General features: G+C 48.1%; 1 protein-coding gene across 2 annotated transcripts in view; it reads left to right on the plus strand.

Annotated features, from left to right (window-relative positions):
• The window catches only part of TMEM63B (transmembrane protein 63B), a 48,571-nt gene that overhangs the window by 1,394 nt on the left and 20,453 nt on the right, over window positions 1-26,724 (plus strand). The gene's annotated exons all lie outside the window — the stretch shown is intronic.

Here is a 26,724-nt window from a genome sequence, read left to right on the forward strand (position 1 = left end):
TTTTATTACTCTTAATGCTTCTGAGAGAGCGCAGAGCTGACCACTCAGCTCGTAACTGACTGCAGGAGGACTCCATTCAACCAGAAATAGCAAAGCATTACTTCCAATGACTGCAATTAGCTGGTATCTACCGAGGAAGGCCTTTTTCATCTTGAGCCTTTTAGTAGTAGGAATATGCTATCTTTATGGGGAGAGAAGTCCATTCTGCAGTCCTCACCTGGATACCATAAGAGCAAAATAAACATGAAAGAGCGTGCTTTTGAGGGGATTAGGAAGAGGCTCTGGTTTGACTCATAAGTATGTTTTGTTGCAATAAGTTTGCTCTATTTTTGTCTGTTCCTGTCTTTGGTAACCTTGGAAGGAACTGAAGCTACTGTATTTTCTGGGGGTGTCAGTTTTCATGTCAAGAAGGCATCACCACAAGGCTTTCCAATGCTCTATTTTCTTGCCATTTGACCAGAGCGTAGTGTAACTGTCCTGAATTGTTCTGAATCCATGAGTTGAGCCAAGAAAAGAAAAATCCTGAGTGTGCCTTCTAGTTTGCGTGGGGGTTCATTTTTTTCTTTCTTTCTGGTCTTAAAGTATCCTTGCTTATATTTTTCAGCTTTCTGCAGTAATAAAGTAGGCTAGTAACTTGCTTGGAGGGGTTTTTATATTGTTAACATAGAAAAAAAATCTTCATGAAATCTCTTCATTTTGGGAACTAGAACTTCCAGAAAATCCCAGGTAGCCTGAGGTTTGCAGTAAAAGTTTGAGAGCTGGCAGTGCTCAGGCCCTGTTTTTTGTCTGTTGCTAATTACACTTCTCGTGAGCCTCCGGTCACTGGGAGCCCCGCAGCATCCTGCCGGCAGCTCCTCTGCCGCCCGCCCATCCACACCAAGGTGCAACCCCAGCCTGCCTCCTTTCTGTAAGTGCCCCAGCACCATCCTGGTGGCCAGCATGAGGCTGTGTGCTGAAAATCCAAGGGCTGCAGACAACACCTGCCGCTCCCACCCAAGACAGTTGGGACCTGTGTCATCTGACGTGAAGCCTGCGCAGCCGTGTGGTGCTTGGGGAGGGAGGAGGCCCTGGGTATAGGATACTCCGTGTGTGCTGTTAATTGCAGACAGCGCTGGTTATGGATCCTGTGGCGGATTTGCATATCAAAGCATCTGAGAGCTCTGCCGTGGGTAGGGATGGGCAAGGATGATAAAGCTTGCTGGAGGCTGGGACTGGATCTTTCCGGTGGCTTTCTGTGGTGCACAGATGAAACAAGATGATGGGAATGTTTGGAAAATGGAGTTTGTCTCCATGTCCTTGAATGACAGGACCATAAAGGCTTTTTAATCTAGCAGCTGCTTTCCAGAGGGTGAGAACCAAGCAATTCTTGGTGACAGTCCCTTAGGCTGCTCCTTCCCTGCCTCCTCCTGCCGCTGAGAGCTTGCTGGGTAGCCCACAGTGTCGAGCCCTGCAGATGCACACACACACACCAACACCCCCCACCCCATCATCCGACAGCCCCTGCAGCAAATGGCCAGTGTGCCAGCCTGCTGCTTGTTCTCCACACTGTCTCTCACACAAGGAGGCAGAGGCCCTGCTTGGAGCCTCAAAGCAAAGGGGCAGATTTCCTACTGCCTGAACTGGCTCTGCAGGGTCTCAGGTCTTTCGTGATAGCTCAGGAGATGTTGGGGACAGGGAATGGCAGAGCGTTGCATGGGCCATGGCCTCTGAGATACTGAATGAGTCAGAGGAAGGTTTGGCTATGTCTGAGCTCAATGAAGTTGTCTGTTCTTCCTCCTGGCTCTGGAAACGAACCTGGGGAGCTTCAGGCTTGCTTGCAGGCTGAGCTGGAAACTGAAATGCAGGTTTCCAGGAGGGGAGAGAGGTGGGGATCCCTGTGTCCCTCTGCCACTTTGATCTCAGCAAGCGTGTTGCTGGTCCTGATGGTCTAGCTCCAAAGGACCGCACTATGGGGCAGGTGGCCTGAAGGTAGCTCTGTGTTCATTGTGGGAGTGCCTGCTGCCTGGAACTGCAGTCCTCATCCTATTTCCTGTGCCCTGTACAGCTCAGGCTCTTACTGGGATGGACCCCTCACCTTGCTATCCATGATTTGTGCAGGACCTGCCTTGAGCACAGCCTTCTCAAAAGGCACCTTTCTGTCTGCAGCCTTCATCTGTCAGAAGCATTCTGGCTTGTCCAGGGTGGTGAGTTGGGGGCCAGGCCTGATGCATTGGCTAGAAAGTGCATTTCTCCTAGAAAGGAGAAAAATAAAAATCAAGGAATGAGAAAGAAATGTGTCTGTATGTATGCATTCTGCAACAGAGGGAGGTGAGATTCGCAAAGTCACTGCCAAGCTTGTAAAGCAAAGGCTTGCGGTATAAAATGGCTTTTCTCTGAGCCTGCAGGCCTGTGGTTGGCACTGCCTTCTCAGTTCATGTCCTTCCAGCATGGAGCTGGGTGTCTGCCCTCTGCCCCAGATACAGATTAGCTGCAGAAGCCTGAGGCTGGCTTGCTATGAGAGATGCAGAATCCTTTCCTCCTCCACTCTGCACAGTGCTCACTGGCCTTTACAGGGCTATGTTTGCATGCTCCCTATGTGTTCCTTGCACATGATTGCTAAGCAGTCCTGGAAAGGCTTCTGTTCTCCCCCTGGCTCTTGCATGTTGAAATTGACTGCCTGCCATTCTCCCTCTTCTATTTTCACCTCCCTTCCTTCACTCCTTCTTAAAGCCAGGTTGCGGAATAGAAATGGTTTCCCTGTATCCCAATGTTCTTGTCAGGCCAAACTCTTGGAGTGGCTACACAGTTTATATGGGCAAGATAGGCATCCTGCTGGCATAGCCCACTACATCTGAGCAAGGTCTCCTGTTCTTGATGTGCTTTGGTCTAACTTGATGTCAGCAGCCTCTGCCCACATGGTTATTGTGCTGGGAAGAGAGAGAGCTGTTCTTTTATGCATGCTGTTTTTTCCCAGAGAAATTGGCTGTTGGTAGTACAGGTCTGGCTTAAAGCAAGGTTTTGAAGATTTCCATTTCTGTTGGCTGTTTGTGCTGTTGCATTAAAGAAAGGGCTGGATCTCTTAAAGAGCTGTGTGTTAGAAAGGCGACACATTGCATCAGCACAGGAGAAAGCAGTCACTGGCAGGATTCATGCTGCCTGTTTTCAGTGTGTTCTGCTATTGCTTTTCTTAACCACCACAGCCATGCTACCTCTGAGCAGCAAGCTGGAAAATCTCCCTGCCTTTGTCTGGAAGAGTGACTGCTGCAGACCTTTCCTGTGTGTCTGTTCACTTTCACTCCCTGGAAGGAGAGTATGCCCCCAGAGCTACCCACATCCCTTCCCTGGCTGTGCTCATCACCTCTGCAGCCCTGTAATTTTTTGTGCAGAGAAGTTGCTTGCTTTGATGCCCCCTTTCCAAGCAATGCTCTCTCATGTTTCTGTGCAGATCTCTGTTCCCAGCTTATTGCAGAGGATCACTCTGCAGACAGCTAGCTGCCACCAGTGATATGACCTCTGGCTCTGTCACCATGTGGTGTTGCCTGTGGGGAGGTGTTGCGCTTTCTTCTGTTGACCTGAATGGAAGAACTGTTCTGATGGGCTCCCTTAAATCATCCACCTGTCTCCTGATATGTTGCTGACATGGGTCAGGGGAGTGTGCTATTCTTACAAGTGCAATTTTGCACAAGAGTGCATTTGGTGGGAGAGTTTTGTGCTGGCCTGGCACTGCTTTTGCCAGATAAACAGTGGCCTTTAGTAGCCTTTGTTTCAGGTCCCTTCAAAGTCAGAGACAATCTTGGCATGATCTTGTACTTAGAGGAAACTCAGATGTCAGCAGGCCTTGTCTTCTGCTTGAAGTAATTATCACATCCGATGATTTCTGCTGGAGGGCAGAGAGCACCTGGCAATGACACAGACTTGGGAGGGTCTCTGAAGATGGCCTCAGGATACTTGTGCTCTTGAGACAAAAATATAGTGCCTTTGGGTCCCAAGGAAGTCCTTAAAACGGATTCATCCTTCATCTCCCTGTGCTTATGGCCTACACTCCCTTATATGAAGCTGTTGAATTTTGGAGGGTCTCAGGTGATGCTGGTAAAGCTAACATCAAGCATATACAAGTGGGTGGTTTGGTTTTCCTGGGCTCTAAGTCCATGCTTGAGGCATAGACCTGGAAATGAATTATTGTTGTGTGTCTGCTGAGCTGTGGTTGCTGCCCAAGGACTCGCTATTACTCACAACACAGAAAAGGCAGCTTGAGCTGGCATTAGTCACAAAGTTATAAATCTGGGAGGAAGGAACTGGGTTTGCGGTGGATGTGAAACTTGGTGTGAACTCCCAGCTATGGCAGCAGGAGCTGATGCAGCTCTTGGATAGAAGGACTTAGCTCCTGCAGGCATGGAAAAGAGGAACAAATAAAATGTGACAATAAGAGCTCTCGTCTTCACCTTGCAAACAAGACCAGAGGTGATGAGTTAATTTTAAAAAGCAAATCCAAGCACAAATCAGAATAGGTGACAAGACTATTTTGGTAAATTAGATGTCGTCATATGGGCAAAGCCTTATGAAATTTCCCTGAAAGTACTTCCAGACTAAGGCAACTTTTGCATGGTGAGCAGCCACCAGAGAAAACATCCGGTGAAGGGACTGTCCAAGGTTTGATCCCTTGAAATACAGGGGAAAGAATGGGACTACATCCAGCCCGTCTTAATAAGGTAGACTAAACAGTTAGTGTTTATTCTGTAAGGGAGGTGGGAGAATATGCCAGTTAAAAATCACCAGCATCCATTTGTCTGGAACGTAGTGCATCCAGTTGGTCAACACCCCTGCCTTAGAGGATGGCCTGCCTCATAGGTGAGCGGGGGCGACAGATAGATGTAATAGATCTTGACTTAAGTCAGCCAGCTCAGTGACCCAAGGGTAAGCCTTGTAAACAAATGAGAAAGGAATAGGAGATAGGAAGCATGCCCCATGTACACCCTCAACTAATGGCAAAATTGTATTCAAAAGAGTTTCTACCTGATAAAAAAACCCTAGCTAGGCAGGCAGGCAAAAATAATGGTATTGGCAGAATTTGAGGATTGAGCATTAATGCTCTTGTGGGGAGCAGAAAAACACAAGGAAAGCCTTGTGCCAGACTGAGTTAGGAGTGACACCTCTAAGCTGCAGGAAGCAATTAGTGCTCTCCTGAACAGAGATGAGGTGTTGCTGAAGGGCCAGGCTCAGATATAGGGACAACTCTTGGACAAGGGTGTGCGCAAACAAGAGACTATGCAGCAAAGCAATAGAAATTAAGATCTTTAGAAATATGATGTGGGAGGAAGGATGAGAAGAACTGTCAGAAGGGCTGTGTAGCCTGAGTAAGAAAAGGTGGAGGAGGGAACTTCGTGGTCTTTAAGAATGTACAGCAATGTACATTTTTAGAAGACTGTAGTTGTGATGAAGATGGGGCAGGAAGTCACTTTACCTGTAATTAGTGAGTTAGACTTTATGATTCCCTGTAATATCATTTGGGATAGTGAAGCAGAAATGGAGGCTATCTTGAAGGGCTTTTGGGGGAATTGGGGTGTATATGTTAGTTTTAGAAAAAATTAGCTAAAAGTCTGTAGATCTGGATGACTTGCAATGGGCTGTGCCTCAAGTAAAACATCTTGACAGACTCTTGAATGTTAAGATATGTAGAAATGCAGAAATGCTAGGCTATGAAGAGTGGAAAAAAACCTGTGGTGGGATGCTGGGACTGCAGTCACCTTCAGAGCTGTGCAGCCAGCTCTGCCTCCTCTTGTACATGTGGAGGTCTTTGCCTGTTACTTTTTCAGTGCACCTCTGTTCTTTGGGTTTCTTTGTTCTCCTTGCCTGTTGCTCCTTAGTATCTAAGGCCTTTTGTTGAGACTCCTCTACCTTATGAGGAGACAGCTCCAGTAAAACAAAGCACTCACCTGGCCCCAGCTTATGTAGGGTGATTCCCTGACAAACCTATGCACATTCTCTGTGCATGTGCCTCTGGAATTGTTTCCTACCTGTCCTTGTCACATCCTGTTATCTGCCTCTGACTGATTTATAGCATCCCTTCTCCTGTGGTGCCCTGCTACTTTGCCAAACAGGTACTTGAGAGCAGCCAGCACCTAACACCTCTTCAAACTCAGCACCCTAGCTGGTTAAAATGATTAATGAAACCAAAGATGACCCTTGCCTCTGGTTCCTAGCAGTCTGTAATCCAGTGCTTTGTCACTTTGAGCTACTAGTTTATTTAGGGTCATTATGCCTGTTTTCAGTCCGTGAGGTGATGTTTCTTCCTTAGTCCAGTGAGCAAACCTCAAAAGGGAGACTGGGTGAGATACCTCAGCAGATGGCTCACTAAAATTTTGCTACATCCGCAATTTCCCTTTCACCCACTAACACTGTAATGCTGTTAAAAATAAAAATTATCCACTGAGCCTGACAGGATGTATCCCTTGTAAATCCCTGCTGCATAGTGCTCCTGGAATCTCATGCTGTCTTCATGTTTTATTACTGCTTGGGGTAGGAGGGGAATTGCAAAGCTAGTAGATAGCTTCTGAGTATGGTTTCAAGTCAGGGAAGGCAAATGCTTTGATATGCTTTAAGCAAAACGGGGGGAAAACCCCCAGCATTTCAATTTTTTATTTTGTTTTCTTCAAAGCTTTGTTCCATTTGATGAGAGCAGAGCTCTGGTTTGTAGGGAATGATGCCAGTAAGCCTTTGTGTTTTCATCTGGAGAGTTGAGTGCTACAGGGTGGAACAGCTGAAGTTGCTCCAGTAGAGTCTTGTGGAGTAGGAGCCATAGCTCAGCTTTCCTCTGGTGGATATGGAGTGAGGGATGCACCTTTGCAAATCAAAGGTTTAAAATCATGGTATGGTGGCACTATTTGAGCATTGTCTGGGCCATATCTCTGGGGTGCATTAGGTGTCTCCTCCAAAACACCTGCAGCTTCTGGCCTGCTTGATATTAGGACTGCCTGTTTTGATTGCTCTGCCAATACATTATTTTAGCATAAAATGCTCCTGCTTCTAAAGTCTGGTTTTATTCCACCACCTTAAAACACTGAGAAGCAGTTTTGCCAGTATAACTGCACCTCCATCAGCAGACTTTTGCCTGTAGAGACATGTTGATTGCTTGGGTCTTTGCCTCTGTGTCTGACACAGCTGTGTTTGTAGATGTCTCTGGGGGTAGCTAGATGTGAAAGATCAAATAGAATCTTTAGATGGAGCTTGCAAATCTGGGGAGGAGATAGGTCAATCTAAGTAGAGGAAGTGGGCAGTTTTGTTGAGCCTCTTTTCAGAATACATGGGGGTGAGCGGAAGTGTGTGTGTCTGGTAAATAGAGAACAAAGCAGGATCATTCCATCATTCTTACCATACTCCATCCAGCTCCTCCTTGGAGCAGGAATTGGATAGAGCAGCATTGGCTATACCAAAAGAGGAGAAATGATGCCTTAAGTTTTAGCTTTTATATTTTTCAGATTCTGTGCTGCTTTAGTGTGTAGTTCTGAGCTTCATATTAAGTGTTGGTAAGCTCTCTTCACAAAGTAGCTCAACAAAACAATTCCTTTTCTAGCTTGGGACCAAGGACAACCTATACAAGTTTCAGGCCCAAGAGCATAAACAACAGTGGACTGAAGAGAGAAAACAAGAAGGATAGGACTTCATAATCTGACGCTGTAATTGGACAATTAACTCCAATATGCAAATGGACCAACACTTAAAAAAGTGTGAGACCTCATGACTGGTTGTCCATCTTGGGCCCATGTTGGATGTAGCCCTGGCCAGGCTCTTGTACTGCGCAAGGTGTATCCATTGAGGCCTTTTAATAAATACCTACTTTATTCTTTAATTCTGTCTGCCCTCTGTTCTAGGTCAGCCTTTTCAAGGCATCAGGACAGCATAGGCAGAGGTGGTTTTGCTCTTTGAATGGCAGAACATATATTCTGTCTTGTGTTGTTTGCACTGCATTTTTTGGAGCACGAAAATAAAATTTTAAACCTGTTTGGTGAAAGTAGAGTCCAACCCTTCCAAGCAGTGTTACAGGTAGGGCTGCGTGTTGTAGCTGAATAGGTGTGTAGGCTGGAAACTTCCAGCCTAGTCCTGAAAAAATACTGCAGGGGGTGAGCCTGTCTGCCCTGGAGCAAAGATGCCCACCTGCTCTTCCCTCTGTTTCCTTTTCTTCCCTCTGTTTGTCTCCATCCTGTCAGTCATCCTTATCATCCTCTAATTGTCTTGCAGCCCACTCTAGCATATCGAAGCATCCTTTGACTTGCAATGAACATTTCTGATTGCGAAACCTGCCCTTTCTACCAACTCCTCCTTTCTGAGCTGGCTCTGGAGACTCCAGGAGCTCTGGGCCAACACTCTCTCTCCTATCCCAGCGCCAGGGCTTTGCTACCTTGTTATTCCTGCTCTGCCTTCCCACTTAGATAGGTGTACATTTTCATACCCTTTTTGCCTGCAGGAGTCTTGTGGCAGGTGGATTTCAGGATAAGAGGGTTTGCAACTCTCTTATCTCTTATCTCACATTATGGCTGGAGAGCAGTGGTTTGGTGTTGGGATTTTTGTTTCTTGGATTTTTGGGATTTTTTTATCTGCCTGTACTTCTTAAAATGTGTGTGTAGAGATGGCAGGACATGAACAGCTGTCCCATTGCTTGGTAAGTGAGTAGGTAAAAGAAGGTCCAGAAGGAAGACCTGCTGGTACATGTTGCTACCTGCAGTGCTGGGGGAGGAACCTCCCATTCCTTCCCGTACTGTGGTACCAAAGCAAAAACCAGAGGGAATAGTCAAGATGTGGTTTCCACTGTCCTGATGTGGTGACTGTAAATGCCAGGGGGAAAGAAAAATGGACAGGCATATGTGCTCTCTCTTGTCAACAGCCCCCACAGGGCTGGGGGCTGGCCTTTCCCTAACATAAATTTGAACCCTACCTCTCCGGGTAGGAGAGAACTAAAGGAGAAAATGAGACAGTGAAGACAGGTGGCAGATAGCAGGAGGAGATACTTAATAGCTTCATGAGGTGTAGAATGAAGAGCCCATGGATGGGGAGTGGTAGCTGGGGGCACTGAGCAGAGCAGCCTTGCTCCACCTGAAGGTGGATGCTGCCTGCAGACAGGAGAGGCTGTGCAGGGGCTGGCATGGGGTCCCATGACTCAGACTAGAGATGGATGGGGTATGTTTTATTCCCTCTTTCTCATTTTTTGTGTTAAACATGCAGGTTGGTGCCACTGCATGCTCCCTGGAGGGCAGGAAACATACCTGGTCCTGGAGAGCCTAAGCACTGACCTTGGATGGCAAATTAAACTAGCAGGGGCAAAGCTTTGCAAGGTGCACTGCTGCCCACTTGGGCATCTCCCTGTCTGCTTGGAGCTGACCAAGCTGGCAGTGGCAGTGTGAAGGTTTTGCTCTTGCAGTTACTCTGTCAAGCAGCTGGGAAACTATCCAAAAATATCTTTGGTTTTAATCCTGTGGCTAGTTCTTAAACAGATGTTACCCATCCAAGAGAAGGGTAGATTCTCAAGCCAGAGCAGAAGAGGGGACAGCAGAGCAGTGACAGCTCCCTGCTGCTTTCCTGGACCTTAACAATGGGAGTAGAAGTCCGACGCTGCAAGACATAGCCTTCACTCTAGTAACTCAACAGGGATTTCAGCTGACTGTAGGTGAGAGTGCAGGCAGCAACAAGTACTTGTGTGCTGCTAGTATGTATCATCTGGAAAGTGGATTGTCTTTCCAGTGGCTGGAAATTAGCTGCGTTATCTCCCTGGGAGGAGTTGTATGTGATTCTGATGAACAGAGGCATGGGGCATAGCAGCAGCATACCTGTAGTCATGCAGCTGTTCAGGGTGGGATGCACAGTACAAGCAGGTTCTCCTGTTCTGTGGATCCATGTTGCTTCACTGCTGCTCTCTAAAGCAGAGTGTTGGCTCCCCTCACCCTGTGTCTCAGAGTGGTGAGGATGCCAGAGGCAGGCTGGGTGCATGGTTGGTAGCAGCAGGGAGTGAGTCAGTGCTGGGGCGGGTAAATCAGTGCTGGGAGGAGCAGGTGGGCAGGGGTGAGGATGACCGGGAGCTGGTACGTGGACATGTGGGAAGCTGGCATAGAGTGGGTACCCAGGGGTGAACCAGGAGGATGAAAGGAGCAGAGGATTGTCCTAGGCATAGGCAAAGTTGCTGGTGCCTTCACCTCTGTTGGTGCATAGAGTGCAGAAGCCTGCACCCTTGTTGATCCATGCTGAAGGGATGGTACACAAGGGTAAGCTGAGTGGATGGCTTATAGCCAAAACTTGTTATGCAGTTGTCCAGCAGTTCCTGGACCTTGTGTGTGACAATGTCCCGTACTCCAGCCATGCCTCTGGACTCCAAGCCTTGGCTGAACATGCACTAGAAGTCAGCTGAGGCTTTCTGGTAAAGCCCCTGACACCAAACCTCCCTTGCCTGTTAGGAAAGGTTAAAGACTCAGAAATTGATCAGCCCCTTAATGTAAATATGCATTCTAGTCAGCCCACTTGGGACTGGTAAGTGCAGTGGCATAGAAGAGAAATCTGGGGAAGGAAGCCAGGACGTCCATTATGAGTTTGGTAGGATGGAAGAGATGTTGGTTGGCTATTTGAGGGCAGGAAAGCAATAATTTTCTCAAAGATGGAAAGGAAAATGTGAGGTTCTGAAAATCAGCGTGGCATCATGAGATGGCTGGATGCAGCCAGGAGGGAAAAATGGAAAATGTGGTGGTGGCTCTAGAAAGAGTCAGGGCCTGGCACTGATTGTTTTGCCTGGAGGGGCTTCAAGAATCTGATCTGCCACCATATGGGTGTGCAGTTCAATAACATCATGTGGGATCTGTTTCCAGCCATCTAGGATAGGCTATAGCATTGCACTGGAGAAAGTCTGAAAAATTCAAGGAGCCCTAGAAGGCACTCATTTCTTGCCTTCTCTTGCTCAGGAGCATATTCTTAGACAGTATTCCAAGTGTGAGATGGTGCCTTGAGGAGCTGGGATTGTAATCCCTTTCCTTCCCCTACCCTGCTTTGAGACCCATAGTGAACCTTGTCATGCTCATCTCTGCCCACAGCTGAAGCCTGGTATCACTAGTGCCTCAGCAGTTAGATGTCCTTACAAATCTTCAGTGCAAATGGAATAACAGAGTGACCATCCAGAGCAGGCTGGGCAAGGGTGAGCAGTGGGGGCTGCTTCCCCACCCACTGGCTGGAGGGGTTGTGGTTCCCCTGTACTGGGACACTACCTTGAGGTTCTGTCAAAGCACTGTAGCAACCAGCAGTGCTTTATTGAGCTGCTGCAAGAGGGTCCCAAGAACTGCCAGGAGGTTTTCAGAGCCTTCATTTTAAACTGATGCTTCAACACCTGCTGGCACTTGGTGCTTCTTAAGCCTGGAACAGGCTGCAAGGGATGCTGGCACACTCCTTTATGCTGGATCTGATCTCACACTTCCACAGGAAAGTGTTCCCAGAGCTTAAGAGTCTGATGTGAAAGAGTAAGTGTGCCCTTGAGTCTCCTTGCATTGGTGAGGGAACTGCAGGTGATCAGCTGATTCTGCAGCACCCATCCCTAAGTAACCCTCCCACGATCCCCTCATCTTCCCACGACAGAAGAAAGTTCCCTTGCTCATGCTTCCTTGACTCATCTCGTCCTCCACTTCCAGCAGGAGTGTGTTTGGTGTTAGTAAACATCATGTTTTAAATAGGCAACTGATGCTATATTGGGAGGAGTTTTCTGTGGTGATTACAGGCTTAGTGGGACCTGGGCCTGGAAGCTGTGAGTACAGCTCAGGCATGCAGGGGCATTGGTGACCACTCATCAAGGGGCAGCTGTGGATGTGGCTGAGGGGATGCTTCCCGAGCTCCAACTTTGCTTACCTGGCTCTGAGATGCTATCCAGGGCCTCCCACCAGCCCTGCTTGGCTTCTCACTACAAGGATGTTGAGCTGCTGGAGCATGTCCAGAGAAGGGCAGTGGAACTGGTGAAGGATCCAGATCACAAATCTAATGAAGAGTGGTTGAGGGACCTGGGATGTTTAACCTGCAGAAAAGGAGGCTAATGGGGAACACATGTACCTACCCTGAAAGGAGGTCGTAGCCAGATGGGGGACAGTGTCTTCTCCCACCTAACAAGTGATAAGACTTAGGGACATACCTTTAAGTTGCAACAGAGGAAGTTTAAGTTCGATTTTAGGAAGAAATTCTTCACTGAAAGAGTGGTCAGGCATTGGAACAAGATGTCCGGAGATATGGTGGAATCCCTATCCCTGGCAGTATTCAAAACCCATGTGGATGTGCCACCTGGGTACATGGTTTAATGGTGGACGCAGGAGTGCTGGGTTAACAGTCGGACCTGATGATCTTAGAGATCTTTCCTAGCATTAATGATTCTGTGAATCTGTAATGTGTAGATTGATATTAGATTGGTAGGATTCAGGAGGAAGGAGTGAGATGCAAATGGCTATGTTGGGCTAAACTTAGCCCTGAGGGTCTGCAGGTGTTCCATGTAGGGACTAAAGTACTGCTGGCCAGCAGCAGTGGAGTAAAACTGGGAGCTTGGTAGCTGTCAGCTTCCTTCTGTTGAGATGGTCCCTGATTCAGGAGGTGTGTAGCCAGCATCTGTGTGACTCTCTAAGATGAGCAGGTAACTGCCCTGGGATGCTTCGCAGTGTCCACTGGGTTGCTGAGTAGAAGGCACCAAGCAAGCGACGTCTCTTTGATTGCTGAGGAGTCACACATACACATCCCTGTGCCTGTGCCACTTGGAGAGCAAGTGTTGACCCTAAAACACTGCTGGGTCTGTGGGTTTCTGATGAGCTGCAGTAAATGAGTCACACACACACACCCAGTATGAGTGCATGAGGTGGAGCCCAGCGGAGATGCATGTGGCAGAGTTCATTGCAGAGGTCCCAGCATTGGCTCTGACAGGATATGTCCCTGCCACCCAGACCTGGCAGTCAGTCCCCAGCAACCATGGCTGGCACCACAGCCTCAGCAGAGACCCAATTTCTGTATGTGGGGATTCTTGAAGACTTTGACTGGGATGCTGGTCAAGTGGCATAAGCAGAGTGCAGGGTGCCAGTTGTCCTCCTCACTTACAGAGCTGTGGCAGGATTACTGTGGCAGGTCTTGGGCATAAGTAGGTGGTGGGCAGGGGAGCAGCAGTAGCAGCAGCACCCAAGACAGGAGGCTGGAGGAGTTGCTGCTCTCCTGCACCCTTGTGCTTTCCCATTTCAGGCCCTGGCGGACTAAGTGTGGCTGTCGGGTCTGCTCTGGGGGCAGCTGGGCACTGTCCCCTCTTGAAGCTGGCCTTGGATGTGTTTCCAGCACTAGTAGTGTAGGAAAGAGATAATGATGTACCCTCCTCAGGAGGCTGTGATTCAAGGAGGAGCTGTAAGTTGGCATGCCTGAATGGTCTTAAGCAGGGGACAGCTGATTTTGCAGCCTTGCCCCGTACTAAATTTGAGGAGGACTGGGGGAAAGGAGCAGCAGGCTTCCCTGGGAGTTCTAGGGAGGGTGTGGTGGTGGATTGCAAAGTGCAAACTGAATCTGAAAGCTCTCCAGTTTGGGGGGAGGAGGCTTTGCTTGGTCTGCTGCTCAGGTAAGCAGTGTTGTCTGGCCTTACTCTTCATTGTCCAGGTTGTGTTTTAAGCCATGTAAACCTAATGCTGCCTAGGGCTTTCCTGGGCTTGCTCCTCAGAGCTGACTGGGGTGTGTTGGAAGAGGCATCCCAGACAGCCTGATTGGCATGCAAAATGCGGCAGTGTGGCTACACTTTACCCATTGATAAAAAGCAAAATGTGTTGTAAGAGGCTTCTGCCTCATCTGTAGTGTGTAGCACGTGTCTTTCCATGCCATAATCTAAAAAGCAGATGTTAGGAAGCCTCCATTATGCGTTAATGGAGTTTGTCTCTGCCGTTGGTATCTGTAGGTTGCCTGCCCCATTAAGAGTGCAGGAAATTCTAGATCATACAGCTGCTTTGGATTACTCTGAGGCAGCTTGAGTGCTTCAGTGCAGGAGACCTTTTCAAAATACCCTGTAAGATCAGTGGAGGTAACAAAGGTTCTGTTGTGTGATTGCGTTTGCGAAGAGCCAATTGGCAAGCCAATTGATGTTGGTGATCCACAGCAAGTCTGGTAACAAGGTTTGAGTGTTCTCACTATGTAAAAATGGCAGAAATAGGATGTTTTAATGTTTGTGGATATAAATGGGAAAACTGAAGTTCTCCTTGTAACAGTTGACACTTACCAAAATACTGTGTTTATTTAAAAATAAAGAAAAAAAAATTAAAGATAAAAACAAACCTTACTCTGCCCTCTCTCTGTGGACAGTTTGAGCACCGTGGGAGGCAGCTGTGCCGGAAGGAAATGGGAAGTGAGAGGATAAGCTAGGATGACAGTGTACTGGGATATATGTATATTTGGCCACGATGTGACTGAAAGAGAGCCCTTTGGCCTCTCAGACTAAGAATGGAAAGGAGTTGTGCTGCAGAGCAAGGAGGCCGCAGTATCACTCTTCCTCTGGCTCTAGCTGTGTCTATGCTTGGGGTCTTTGGGCACAATACATTCAGAAAGATGCTGACCACACAGAGACACACCAGCTGTAGAAACAGTCACACTGGAAAGGTGTGCTTGGAAAAATGACAGGTGTACATACTTGAGCTTGAGGAAAGTGGAGGCAGGTAAGAGAGGTCTTCTGTCAGCAAGGGATCTTCAATCCCATTGCTGAGAAGGGAGAGCAGTATTTTTGATGAAGCAGTGAGAAGCAGAAGTAAGGAAATTTGGAAGCAGAATTGGAAGAAATTACATGCTTTTCAAGCCTGCCAAAACCATTTCCCCAGGAAGAGAAGAAAGCTTTCTGGTCTAGGATCATTTATTTAACTGGTTGCTATGAGGTGTACTGCAGGAACATATTTGTCAACGTTAAAGACAAATTCTACTTAAACTTTTTGGTCTTTGCTGCCTCTACCCTGAGGCACTCAGCTGGGGCTAGGTTGGTAACTGCTGCACATAGCCAGAGTCCAGAGAATGCTTTTGGAAAACATCTGGTGCTTGAAGCAGAGCACAATACTCAAGTCTGTCCCTTTTTAGGTAAACACTTTAATTTAGCCATGTACTTATGATGACTTCAGTAGAAGTGTTTCAAGGTAAGTATGTACTTGGGAGCTTTCCTGAGCAGGGGTCATTTCTTTTGCATGAAGATTGTTGAAGAAATATCTTAATGAGCATTATCCTGTACAGTTGCCAAAGGTTTGCATTAGGAGAAATACTAAGCGGTAATCTCATCTGGGTTATTAATTAGTAATTTATTTCAGAATGCCATAGTCTACTAATTGTTTTGTTGTTTTGTTTTGTTTTTTTTTTTCTCCTGGTCTTTTGATGTGTTTGGGAAGGCCAAGCAAACTTCATGCCTATAAAGCAAATGCCTCAGCCACTCCTTTGGATGGTTTCTTTTCATGCAATACATGTGGTTAGTTGTCCCCATTCAGAAATGAGATATGGAGCAGCATGTTCACCCCTGTGAACCAGCAAAGAACAGGGGTTTTGTCTCTGAATCTTTGGAGTCCACTGGCTCCTTTTTATTTGGGTGATGGCCCCTCCTGCCCCCCTCTGTGATGCTGTACTTCACATCAGTCCAGCCAGCCAGCTGTCCTTTCCACAGAAGGTGAACAGTCAGGAATGTGATTTCTTGGCAGAAGCCCATGGCATGTTTTAGTACATCCTGGGAGTGTTGTGCTGTGTGCTGGTAACTGTGTCCAGCAGAAGGTTAGGGTTGTATGGGGTGACCATCAAACTTCAGGATTGCACACAAGGATGGAGACCCAAAGTCAGAGATAGATGTCACCTCAGGTTTGGGGCACCTGGACCCACCACATTGTTTTCTTTTGATATTAGAAGTCATCTGTGGAAGCACAGAGATTGAAAAGCTTTAGGAGGGAAAGGTGGTCTCAGGAAATATGGCCAGAATAAGGATTGACGTGGAAGGGCTTAGCAGGGCAGCAGATGTGGTACAATGGGAATTGCACAGCTCTTCTGAGCATGTCTCTTTCAGAGCTAACTGCTACAGCTCCCATTAGGCTGTTCACTACTGATTTGCGCTCTTTTTAGGGCAGTGCTTTCTGTGGAAAGCAGCTTCCAGGTGTGCAAGCTGCCTTACAGCAGCTCCAGGCTATGATGCTTAGCTGCTCCTGGGTGTTCTCCAAACTCACGCCCATGGAATGCACCCATGTCTGTTTTCCTTTCAGCGCCACTGCCTGGAGCAGCAGAGCCCAGGAAAGTCTGGCATGCCTGAGGGGGTTGCCAGGTGTCTGGTCTTAGTCCTTCTGTGTAATACTCGTGTGTCTGGGCTAGAGGACCATTCCTGCCTTCATCTCCAGCAGAGAGGTGAAGGCAGGAATACCTTAGTCCAGTGTTTGGTGTGCTCCACATTGTTTTTTGAGGTGACCTCCAAGCCATTTCCTTCATATCAAGTCAGGATTTTGGTGGTCTTAGTAGATGTGAGCACCCTGGCTTGAGCTGGGGCTGCAGGCCAGAGGAACCCAGGTTACTGAACTGCAGTCTTTGGTGGACTCTCATAGGCTTAGTATTTGCTTGTGTGGAGCTGTGCTCCACGGATAAAGAGTGACTCAGAGCAGCTTCATCCAGTAAAATTACTATTTCTTTGTTTGCCCTAACATTGAGATAGAGCCTGGATGACACGAGGCTCACACTGCCACGTCTTACCAAAAATTCAGTGCCCTTCTCCAAGCCCAAACAGCTGCTTTATCTCGCACGCCTTTATCAGTGGGTCTGGGAGCCAGGCTGCTTACCTTGAAGTACCACTTCAGTGTTCCTCGGTCTCTGCTGGATCTCAGTGCCCAGCGCCCAACTGGCGCTTTGTCCCCTGTGTTCCCAAGCCAGGCCCAGCTCCTCTTGCCAAGCCCAGTGGGGTGGAGCGAAACCATTGAAAAGAAGAGCCCGATCAGCATCTCTCAAGTGCTAGTGGCTGGCTGAGGGCCCAGCCTGCTGCATGCCAGTGACTCCTGCCTGCAGACCCCAGCCCCAGCAGTCAAAAGCAGGCAGAGCTGCCCTGAAAACTCAAGAAGAGGTAAGTGTTCGACAACCCTCATTTTTCCCAGCAGGTAAAGGTAATTGGGCACCTGTCTCCAGATTAGATCTCTCTGGCAGAATCAGAGCAAATATCACATAGAAGAGGAACTGAGACATCTCTGGGTCCTGATGCGCTGAGTGAGGTCCAACAGATCTCTTGAGTCTTGGAGCAAGGACAGTCTCAATGCTCTGTTTAATGTCCATCTACCTCTGCTGTGACCTTTGTTATTTATTCAGGGCCCAGGAGGAGGTCCAAATTGGTCTCTTATAACATCTGTCTCTCTTACTGGAGTTCAGTAGCTGCTGGGACAGTGCAGAAGAGGAACCATGTACTGTAGGGCCTCAAGGTTTTTCCAGTGGCACAGTTGTCCTAGTTTGGACATGTTTGGGGCCAAGGTTGCCCTGCTACACTTGGCTGTACTGGGTGCCATGCCAACCCTGTGTGTGGTTCCCTGGTGCTGTGAGTTGGGCTGTGCTGCTATTGCTGGATCCCTGACTCTGTTGAGATTTCCCCAGTAGATGCAGAAAGCAAATTCCTAGATGGTCTCCTGTAATTGTCCTGGCTTGCTGGCCACATCTAGACCTCTTGCTGTGCGAGCCCTTTGCTGATATCTGCTGTTACTGAGGAATAATTGAAGACTTTTCTCCTTCTGCTGTGGCTGCCAAATCTTTTTACAACTCAGCGTGAAGTCATAAAGGGAGCTCAATTTTGCTTGCTGCAGGGCTGTGATTACCTTGACCTTTGGTGTTCGGCTGTGTTGTGGGTCCTTTGTAGACCAACTCTGCAAGGCAAGCACTGTCTTAGGAATACTTCAAGGAAGGTGGGAAAAGGTGAGAACATCCTCAGCCTCCAAATTGTAAACACTTGAAGCTGCAATCTGCTGAAGGACCTTGGAAAAGAATCGGCCTTTATCTGTTACAGGAAGGGTGCCGGTTCCAGGATTTGAAGTAGATGTTCCTGTTTTAGGAGCAGCACTGAGGCTGCTCCTGCTGAAGCTCATGCAGTACCCTGGCTGCTTGTCCCTCAGTGCCCACGAGAGAAGAGGGTTCCCTCTAGGCTTCCTGATTTGCATTCTGGGTGTCTGCTGCTGGACGAGAGAGCCAGGCTGGTGGGCCCTTCCCTACTAGTGCCAAGCTTCTTCACCAGTATGTGAAGGAGGGTTTTTCTATGTGCCACTAAGCACCATCTCCAGGGATGCTGCTCTAAGCACTTGGACCCATTTTGCCACTGTTCTTGAATTGATGCATGATTTCAATTTTCACATGTCCCTGTGGAGCAGTTGCTCAAGAATGGTGTAGAGAGTTGACACTGGCTGAATGCCAGGCACCCACCAAAGCCATTCTCTTGCCCCTTTCCACAGCTGGACAGGGGAGAGAGAATGTAGTGAAGAGTTCCTGAGTTGAGGACTGGGAGAGAGCACTCATCAACTACCATCACAGGCAAAACAGGCTCAAATTAGAGATATTACTTGATTTTTCTTGCTAACAAAATCAGAGCAGGATAATGAGAAGTAAAATAACACCTCAAAAATACGTTCCATCCAGCTCTACCTCCTATCACAGTAATGCAGAGAGACACAAAATGGGAGTTTAGGGTCAGTTCATCCATCACCTGTTGTTTCTCCTGCTGCTTAGGGAAAGGAGTCATTCCACTGGTCCACTGTGGGGTCCTTCCCACAGGAGACAGTTCTCCATGAACGTCTCCAGCATGAGTCCATCTCATGAGCAACCACTCTTTGTGAACTGCTACTATGTGAGTCCATCCCTCGGGCAGTAGCACCCCTCAAACTGCTGCAGCATGGGTCACTCTTCCACAGGGTGCAGTCCTTCAAGGACAGGCTGCTCCAGCATGGTTCCTGTCTCTATGGGTCTCTTGCAGGTTCTCAGCCTCCTCTCAGGCATTCACCTGCTCCAGCATGGGGTCACCTCCATGGAATAGAAGGTGATCTATGCATCCCCATGGTCCTCCATGGTCTGCAGGGGCACAGTTGCTTCACCATGGTCTTTACCACAGGCTACAGAGGAATCCTAGCCCTGGTGCCTGGAGCATCTACCCTCCCTTGTTCTCCACTGGCCTCGATGTCTGCATGCTTGTTTTCACCCCACTCTTCTCTGGCTGCAATTGCACAATAACTTCTTTCTTTCTTTCTTTCTTTTTCCATATGTTATTGCAGAGGACTTACCACCATTTCTAATTGGCCCAGCCTTGACCAGCTTTGGAGCTGCCAGGGATTGGCTCTGCTGGAAATGGAGGAAGCTTCTGGCAGCTTCTCACAGAAGCCACTCCTTGTAGCAGCCCTTTCCTTTCCCCCCCAACCCCCTTCCTACCAAAGCTTGTCCATGCAAACCCAATAGAAAGAAGCATGAAGCTTTTCTGAAGTACCATCCAGGAGAGGTAATGCTTCACTCCTGTACATGCCTAATTTACTGGTGTCAGCTTAGGGCAGGAGGACCAGGCAAGAGAGAAGTTTACCCCCAATAACTGCTGGCTGCTCAAGCAGCTTTCATGCTGCAGAGTCAGGGATAGGGATGCTCTCAGGGCTGATACACTAGGGTGTTCTGCCAGCCTCTGGTGAGGAACAGCTGTGAAGCCCTGAGAGGTGGCTTGGATTCCTCAGAGAGATGCTCCTTGCCACTGTTTGGTGACTTGCATCACCAAAGAGTTTCCTCAGTGGGAAGTGCTGATCATACCTCATAGGCAAGTAATTATAATTGCACCCAGTGAACAGAATTCTTGTGTCTTTGAATACTGTGCTGCAAGGAGGTAAAGACTTCTGTCATGCAGAAGAGAGGAGGAGGAAACAATCGATGTGACCTTGAGAGACTAGATAAAAACCCGGTTTTATGAGAGACACATTTTTTGCTCAAGAGGAAAAGCTGGGTGTAGATGAGAATACGCAGTCTGTGACTGGCAGGAAACAGGTACGAGGCCTGAGGAAAGATGAATATGTGGTACTCTCCTATACACAAGGGAATTAAGATCAGAATTTGCAATGAGGTGAGGTTACTGATAAACAAAGGAAAAAAGAATGAGAGTTGCAAGAGTGCAAAGCTCCTGCTAAAAACATGCCCCTGTGCAAAAGGGACAAGATGGTATTTAGTCACTTGAGAAACAGGAGAGATGTGGAAAAATTCAGAGTAAATATGAAATCACCAGGGAGATTGGTTTGTGTTTATACCAAACCAGATGTCATGCACCTGAACAACTCTCCATAACAGTGCTTGAAAACTAAAGTGGTATTTGTGCAGTAAAGATCCTGTATGAATAGTTACTCTCACTTAAAAAATGAAGTATGGGAGAGCTAGCCTGGGGCAGGCCCACAGGTTGTAAGGAAAGTGCAGGCCATATGCAGGTAGTATAAATGGTGATGATAGACATGCAGGGGATAATCAAGATGGCAACCAAGGTGAAGAACAGCCATTGTGCCAATGGAATCCATAAACTAGAAGCTGAAAACTACTGGTATTGTGGGGTCATGAAGTCTTCATCCTTGTCTTTGCTAAAAGTCTACTGGAAATCGGTGAAGTTGCAACTGCTGGGGTGTTAAGTGATAGGTGAGAAAGCCCTGTTATCTGGAACTTACTCCCAACCATGTGATTTGGTTGCCATATGGCCACTGCTCTTCAGAATATACTGTGGGCAGTCCAGCACCTCATCGGTCTTGCTGCTCTGATGGTTTTTTGGGTTTACTAGATCACTATCGGCATATGCCTACAGGAAACAAGGGAAGCCAAACAGTAAGCGGTATTCCTTTATGAAGTACAGGCTGGCAGACAAACTTGGTATCTTTCTGAGATTTATAGCCTAGGAACTTGAAGGGAAAGTGACAGGTAAATATATTTGTAACTTAAGTGTTTGATTTGGTAACTAATGAAACACTCAAAATTTACTGTAAATCAGGGTGACTGTGATTCTGCAGTGCAAACAGAGAGCTGATTGATGTGGAGAGCTGTTCCATAGATTGCGCTTTCTCTTGATGGCAGAGGATGAGTCCCTTGCCATGAACTGGGACACATGGATAGGATCCTATGAGACACCGTTGATGGTGTCCATGTGGCATTGAGGCTCCACAGCATTTGTCAGTAAGCAAACAAGATGAGACTGGGGACCTCTCCTTCATGGTGCAGAAATGCCAGGTACCATGGCATTGTAGCCATGTGGAGGTAGTCGAGCTGTCTTGGCAGCAGAACTGCATCATGGTGTTGTGTGGGTGTCACTGTTCTGCCAAACCTCTTTGGAGGGGAAGGGGCCATCATCAGCCCTTCTTGATGGCCAGGCAGGAACAGACACCTCTTGCCCAGGAGTACCAAAGGGAGTCCAAAGGGATGTGAAAATTGAAGCAGGAAGACAGCAGTGTGGGACGTGCAGCATGGGAACAAAATGCAAAGCCAGAGAGACCAAATTGCCCTTAGGCTGAGGACAGCTTAGCCAGCTCTGATTGAAGAGCACAAACCACAGCATACTGGGTTTTAGGCTGTGGTACAGCCCTTCTTGGCGTGGTACATTATGTTCTGGGCACCATATGACTCCAAAACACTACCATCAGATTGGAGGGAGTTCCTGTAAAAAAGAGGCATGTAAAAGACCTAGCTGTTTGGAGCTGAATCCATATCACTTGGCAAGGTAGTGTCCAGTTGGTGAAGGCAGCATGAAGTGTTTTGCTGATTTTCAAAGGCAAGGCTTTTGTGATTATCCTGGGTGATTTTGAAAGGGACTTAGTTGTGAAGTGGACAGGTTCCTGACCTTCATGAAACTCAAACTTAGGTTTTACGTGAATCCAAATGCTCCCCACTGTTGTAGTCTACTACCATCCCTGCCAGGCACCGTCCCAGCTCAGGGTCACTCGTGTGGTTTGCAGTGCTTACAGTTGTGCTGGGAGCAGGACCAGGGGTTCTTGAGCATTGGGATGTACATGATCAGCAGTGTGCAAGCCACCACAAAATGGTGCTCTGAGCACTGTGGGGTTGGGGCTGGCTGTGACAGTGACAGTAACTCCCAGCACCAGGACTGGGAACTGATGTGCACTAAAGAAAGGTGTGATGCCCTTTAGTGGTAGATATTTGAGGCCTGATGCAAAGCCAGTTGTGAGGACTTCAGACCCAGGGCAAAGGTGCACTTAGTTTTTGCTTTGAAGAAGCCAAGCCTGCCAGACCAAAGCTTTGTAGGCCTGGTATCTAGTTGCCTAGTTCATAGAGGTGAAGCATGCAGGGAGCTTTTTATTGACTGGAGGAGATGGAAAGGAGACAAAGAGATGTAGGGCTTAGGCAGGCCCCTCCTCCTTTCTGCTGATACAGGACCGATCCCTGTTGTATGCTTGTCAGTGCTTTGCCCAGGCTTGTTGGAAATGCACCAGTAGCACATTTGCTTCTTGATGCTTTTTCCCTTGGCCTGCAGATCACGTTTCTCCTCACTGCACCCAGCATGTCAGCACTTCTCCAGCCCTCAGCTGCCTGCATGCTCTGTGCCAGGATTGAAGCATGGTGCAGGACAGCTTTCCCACTGCTGTTTCTGCACCAAGAGTGGTATTTTCCCTGTTTAACTGTTGTACTCTGGGAAAGGCTTTCAGCTAACTTGTAAGACCCTTTCTCCCCACCTGTCCTGAGGCTATTCCCTACTTGCTTAACAGAGTCAGACTGTTCTTCCTGTGGTCTGCTTGTGTCTGCAAGCAGTTTGCTCAGAGCTCTGCTGGACTTTGCCACTAAGGTGCAGGTAACCTAGGTGGCTGTTTGAGAGGATGAGAAGGCTCCCTCAGCCTTGAGTGCCAGCTCCTGCCTGACGGTCCCCAAGTGCTCAGTGCAGGCAGGTATGTACTGCCCTGGCAGGCAGAGGCTCATGATGGCACATCCTCTGGGCTCTGGTCCCTGGGGTCACACTGCGGGTTACCTATGGTACTTAGGAGACCAAGGGGACCCCAGAGGAGCAGGTCTGAAAGGTACAGGCCATGCCCACAGCACCCTCCGTGTCTGAGAACCAAAGCACACCTTACCTCCCTGCCATTCCCAAGAGATTTAAGAAGGTTTGAGCTTCTTTATTTTTAGTCTGGAAATTTGGTATTCTAGCCTTAGACCTGCTGGTTTCCGGTTGCCTGTCTCTGCAGCTCCAGCCTGCTGTGAGACTGTCACATTTCCATAAACAAATGTGTCTCTACTAGAGCACAATCTCAGTGTTCTAATTACAGATGGAGTTATTAACATTTAGTGGTGAGAAAACAAATCAACGTAGCTTGTGTACTTATGTCGTTCCATCTGTGAGCTCAAGCATCCACTTTATTGATTTATATTTTTCTGCAGGTATTTCTCAGGTCACCTCCTCCTGTCTGGCTGACATCAGTGGTGTGGCTGAAGGAACACAGACACTTGCCCGTGTCAGTGCATCTGTCTGCCGGTTAGGCGGCTGTCCAGCTCCTGCGTCACTCCTGCCTGAGTCCCAGCACAGTGCTTCCTCTTTCTTCTTTCCCCCTGGTGCCAGGGGTTTGATAGAGGATGTGAGTGCTGAGTTTGAGGGGCAGAGACTTCAGGGTGAGCTGGTGAGAATGGGAAATGCTCTGTTTGAGAAGACCTGCAGTGCTGTTTATGTTGTCTGCCCTGGCCTTACAGTGCTGCAGCAGAGTTCAGTGTGGGACGGGCAGCCTCCTCAACAGGCACCTCCCCATCCCCTGCCTGCATGTGGGATGACTCAGTAAGCATCCTGATGCACACTTTGCACCCAGTCATAGCAGTGAAGGACTTGGCCTTCCCAGCCTCATTCTGCTTTCTTTCTTCTTTCTCTTTGCAATGGATAGATGGGAGCGTGGAGGCTTGCCTGGTTGTTGTTGGGTCCTCATTTGGGGGCTGACCTGCAGGCCAGGCACAAAGACAAGGAGGAGGAGAAGTCCTACCCTGCCCTGCCGAGGCCACCAAACTCTCAAGAACAGCAGTTCTCAGGGCTGTGTTTGCACAGGGCTTAACAGGTGGAAGTTGGGGCTGCAGCACCAGGTGGGATGTGCTGTAGGGACTTCAGGTGGGAAGCTGTATGCCTCTGCTCCTGACATGTGTTGGTGAAAGCAGGGGACACTGGGGACATGCTGGTCCTGCTGGGGATGTAGGGGCTATGCTGCGGGGTAGGGAACAGGTTTCTCTGTGCATGGGAGAAGCTTCCTCTCTTCTCCTTCGTACTGTTAATAGAGAAGAGTCCAGTGTTGCAGAGTAAGAGTGGAAAATGCCTTTTGGCAAGTCTGTCTTTGCTGTTTTGAGGAAGTCAGCATTAATTATGCAGAATGCAGGAAGGGAAGCCTCTGGGACTTGCATGGAACCTGGTTTGATATCCTGCTCTTACTGTGCTTTTGGCCCCACTATATTCTGTGGTGACAAGCCATGCTTGTGATCAGGAAAGGGCTTTCATACCTTGAGCTGGTTCCCACCACTCCAGCCTCACAGCAGCTTCCTACCAACTCCCTGTGCCTTGTCTTTTGATGCTCAGGAGCTCATGCTGATGTTAGCATCTCAGCCCGGGCTGAGCCAAGCTTGCCCTGACCTACAGCCTTTAAGGGCAAGGAGGGACCAGGAAAGGCACCTTTAACCTTGTTCCGGTGCAGCACAGTTTGTGTAGTCAAAGATGCTCCTTTACTTGTGGTGGTGACATAAGGTATAAGGAAACATGCAGGGTCCTTCCCTAGAGGGAGACACTGGGATCAAAACAGAAAGCTTTGCAGAACCACCTCTGCCTTCAGTGTGTATTTGAGCTGAGGAGAGCAGCTGTTGCTAGAAAAATCCCCTTATCCCTCCCACACTGCTGGAAGGGATTTCCTTTCATAATTTGGAACTGTGCTTCTGTACTATAAGACTGTGCATGCTGCAAGCACCACCTTTCCTCCCTGCCTGTGCTTTGAGTGAAACACCGTATCCAACATCAGCTGCCTGCAGGGCTGGCCCTGCACCTTGCAGCACAGGACACATTGGAGCATGCCCTGCCTGGCTGAGGGCGGGGGCAGAGAGTCCCCTGGAGTGAGCATCTGAGACCAAGGTTCAAACTAAATGCAAGGGAAGAGGTATTGCCAAGCCCATGGGTTGCACTGTGCCTGGGAAAACCAGCCAGTCTTCTGCTCAGCTGAAAGACTCCTGGGAAAGGCCTTTGTGAAGGGTGCTAGCTAGGCACTGTTGATAGAGACTGCGGAATTGGTTGCCAAAGCATTTTCTTAGATGCCTAAATAAGTAACCCCAGAAGAACCCTGGTAAGTCTTACCTAAATTGATACAATGGCAGGTCACCTCTTAGCCTGCTGCCAGATGTTCTTGCAGCTGGGAGAACTAGAAGGGCACAAGCGCTCTGAACATTCCTGCGAGCTTTTCCCAGCTTCCCACACACCTGAAGCACCTCTGTCTCCATGGGGAGTTCCTTGTGCTTACCAGCTGGGTGGGAGGTTGCATAACTAAGGATGATGTGGACTACTTCTGTGCCTCTTGACTCAGCTAATGAAAAGGCAGTGTAAGCCTTGGGCATACACCACATCTTTTCCATTGCTGGGTGTTCTGGCTGGGTTACTGAAGAGGCTAGGAAGGTTTATATCCAGTCCATCCTCTAGGCTTCAGGGAAAAAGTGTATCTCTGGGGCCTGTCTCTCTGAAATGTGTCTTAAATTGCCTATAGGTTTGCAGAATTTGTCTTCAGTATGTAATGGTTTGTATAAATAATGTTTAGATAGGGTTGTGGGCAATCTGAGCATATGAGCCTCATTTCTTTTAAGAAAGACTACTGGAAAAATGGGGCCATAAAACATGCAAGAATGAGGTAAATAGTTTGGTGTCTGCAGAGGAAAATCATAGTTCCCTGATCTGTTGCAAGTCTTTCAATACTGTGGTAAAATAACAGCGTCTGGCAGACTTATGTAACTTGATTGGATGTTCAGAAAACCTCTGAAATTTCTCACAGAAAACTGTTAAGAAAACTGTCTACTGGAAGAGACATAGAGTTCTGGCTCAAAAATTGGCTGAAGTTCCACAAACAGAGTCAAGGAGTGAACTAGCAATTTTAATGTGACAAGAGCAGAGGGATGAGGTCCTTTGCTATTAATGACCCAGAAAAGGTAATATGCAGCAAGGTTCCTAAAATCTGCCAATACCCTGGGGTCATTCAGATTTGTCAAGAGGAAGTGACTCCCAAAGTGACACCATATGTAGTGAAGTGGTGTGAGAAGTTGAGAAGCATGCAGCCAAGTGTATTGGAAGGAGTGATTTGCTCTGGGACGTGGCTGGCTTCTAATTTACCTTGGCTACTCAGGACAGTGGGATTGCAGGCTGATGACAGATGCTTTTCTTCAATATGCAGAGATGCCATCGGAGAAGTAAATTGTGCTCAGCCACCTGAGGAGTAGTGTAAGGAGAGATGCTGAGAGCATCAGGGCGCGGTTCTGGCAGTCAAGGTCATTTCCCTACCCAGGATGGTGTATGTGGTTCTGGTCATCTTTCCATAGGGTCAGAAGAGAGGATGTGTTAGGAATGTGTGGGTGAGTGGTTAAAGCTAGAAGACACCTTGTGTCCTGGGAAGGAGAGAGCTCTTAGGAATAAACTTAGTAGATCTAGAAAAAGCAAATGCTTTTCTTCTTTGCCTTTAGCACTATAGAAGGTAGCACTATAGATTGTAATCTTTACTCAAAATCTGGAACTCATTGCTAAAAGTTTACAAGGCTCCC

This window comes from Vidua macroura, chromosome 3 (genome assembly GCF_024509145.1).
Source record: "Vidua macroura isolate BioBank_ID:100142 chromosome 3, ASM2450914v1, whole genome shotgun sequence".
Classification (NCBI taxonomy): Eukaryota; Metazoa; Chordata; class Aves; order Passeriformes; family Viduidae; genus Vidua; species Vidua macroura.